Here is a 2,956-nt window from a genome sequence, read left to right as displayed (position 1 = left end):
CCCCTCCACCGAAACGAAGACAAAAGCCAACCACCCACCAACGGCCCCAGCCAACAAGAGCACACTTTCTCCCAACATCCAAAAAAATATCAACGCAGACAACCAAGCCAAATCCAACACCCATCCTCTAAACACCCTAGACCACACACAACCCACCCTCACACCAACACCCCAATCCCACAAGAACCCCCTTCCACTCAAAACAGTTACCCAAACCCCAGCCCCACCCCCTCCAATGGCACAAGCCAAAGCCAACCCCCTTCCTCCAATCATAACCACACCCCCTCCAGTGGCACAAGCCAAAGTCAACCCCATTCCTCCACTGAAAACCACACCCCCTCCAATGGTACAAGCCAAAGCCAACCCCATTCCTCCAATCAAAACCACACCCCCTCCAATGGCACAAGCCAAAGCCAACCCCATTCCTCCAATCACAACCACACCCCCTCCAGTGGCACAAGCCAAAGCCAACCCCATTCCTCCAATCATAACCACACCCCCTCCAATGGCACAAGCCAAGCCCAAAACAAACCCCATTCCTCCACTCAAAACCACAACCCCTCCAATGGCACAAGACAAGCCCAAAGCAAACCCCATTCCTCCACTCAAAACCAGACCCCCTCCAATGGCACAAGACAAGCCCAAAGCAAACCCCATTCCTCCACTCAAAACCACAACCCCTCCAATGGCACAAGCCAAACCCAAAGCCAACCCAATTACTCCCAAAACAGAAACCAACACGAACCCCAGCACTACAACCACCCCAGCCTTGCGTCCTACCCTAATTATCCAAAAAAAAAGAGGAAGCAGGACCTTCAAAGGCCTTAAATGTCCAAAGAAAAGCCCCACGAAATTTGAAAACTGATTGGTTAACCGATGTCATCCAAACCGAAACCAACAAAAACTCCCCTTCTTTGGCGATAGTTAAAAAGGAACCTGAAGAATACATCTCCAAGCTACCACAGCCACTTCAAACCGCCTCGTCATTGGAGACAGTAAAGAATGAACCTGAAGAAGGCATCTCCAGTCTACTAACGTCATTTCACACCGCCTATTCTTTGGAGATAGTGAAGAATGAACCGGAAGAAGGCATCTCCAGTGTACTACCGCCACTTCAAACTGGCTCTTCTCGTCCAAACATGCAAACGACAGAATGGGTTAAAGCATTGGAATTGCCTACAACTTTGAAAACACCACAATTCAATAAAATGTTTAGGGATGACAAGAAACTAACAAACTTTCAGAAGATTTTTGTGGGTTTCGTATTTGCTGGAGGACTTGATCCAAGGTAATGTTTGCTGCAAATGCTTAATTATTCATAAAAAATAGGAATTGCACACCATCTTGAAAAATGTTTTGCTGTTTTCATGCAGTGAAATGTTATTTATTGCGGAACACCTATGTCTACACGTGACGCGCGGGGACATGCTCACAATGGCTAATCAAACCTGGGTAGACAGTATGATTATTGATGTTTGGTCATACATTTTGCACAACCTTTGTAGGAAAAATGTCAAATCTCGTTACAAGAAGATTTTCTACACAACCGTGCTCACCGTAAGTTGTACTAGCACTGTTATTTATCAATTATGTTATTCTTGTGAGACTAAAGACTGCTGTAAACAGATTTTTCGTGAAGGTGGGATAACTACGCGAGAAAAATTCAATGACAGGTTCTGTCTAGAAGGTCGTGCTTTCCAAATTTCAAAAATGGACCTCTGGGAAGTGGACCTCGTAAGTACATCTCTGGCTGTCATACCTTATAATATCATTTACCACTCAGTTCAAATCTAATCTTTTCTAATTCTATCCACAGTTGTTTTTCCCAATCATTGATGACAGACATTTCTACCTTGTTTGCTATAACTTCATACAAAGGCAATTTCAAGTAATTGATAATCGGGAGTCACCTATGCAATCGCCCTTCGAAAGAAGATATAAGAATGCAAAAATCTTGTATGACACTACAATTAAAATTTAAAACAGTTCAATTTTGGAATTCTAGTAGCACTAAAATACATTACATAATGTTGTTTGTAATGATGTATCAGGATGACTACATTCAACAATATATGAACGACGTAGACCCCGTTCTTGCTAAAAAGTATGGCGGTTTGGAAAAGATATGTCTGAAATTGCCATGGCAGGATTCAAAGAATTACACTGACTGCGGCATTTTTTGCATGAGACACATGGAGACGTATGAAGGTGAGGTGAAGGGGTGGAAAACTGGCTTGGAGTTAAAAGAAATGTAAGGAACCAAATAAAGACATTGAGGATGGAATACTGTTGGCGTGTCATTGGCTCGGAGCTAAACAAGGCCAGGAGCGATGTCTACAATTACTGCCGTAAATGGATAATTCAATGAATTGGGAACTGTATACATATTGTGGAATTAAATTTTACAAAGAATTTTAGTTCACATGAGTACAATAATGTACTCATAGACAGATGGGGTAATTAAACTATTCCTATAATTGTAATGATTTATTGTTACAGTAAAGAATATGTTGTGTAATTTCAATTCTCAAAAATTGTTACTTCACATCCTCACACTAATGAACGTGTATACATGAAGTGTGTTTTTTATGAAATTTGATTTTCAAATACTTGTTCAATTATGTGTTAAATGAATAAATTAAGTGAAAATAAACATGATCCGCATAAATATTCGCTTCAAAGACCTTCTCTTCATAAAATATAGATGTGAAGCCTCGAATTTCATGAAAGAAATATGAAGAGAATAAATATTCGCCTCTTAGACATATTTTCTATGAAGCGAATACATATTCGCCTCACGTTATTGATAATGTAAAGCCACCATCTCATCCATGAGAAGCGGATGACTTGTCATGTCACTGCACTTACCCCGACATGTAAATACCAGTTTCAACATATAGATCAATTTCATCAGACAAATATGGTTAGGTTCAAGCGAAAACATCTTCGCCTCAGT

The sequence above is a fragment of the Impatiens glandulifera genome, chromosome 5 (genome assembly GCF_907164915.1).
Source record: "Impatiens glandulifera chromosome 5, dImpGla2.1, whole genome shotgun sequence".
In the NCBI taxonomy this organism is placed as follows: domain Eukaryota; kingdom Viridiplantae; phylum Streptophyta; class Magnoliopsida; order Ericales; family Balsaminaceae; genus Impatiens; species Impatiens glandulifera.
This window is presented reverse-complemented; position numbering follows the sequence as displayed.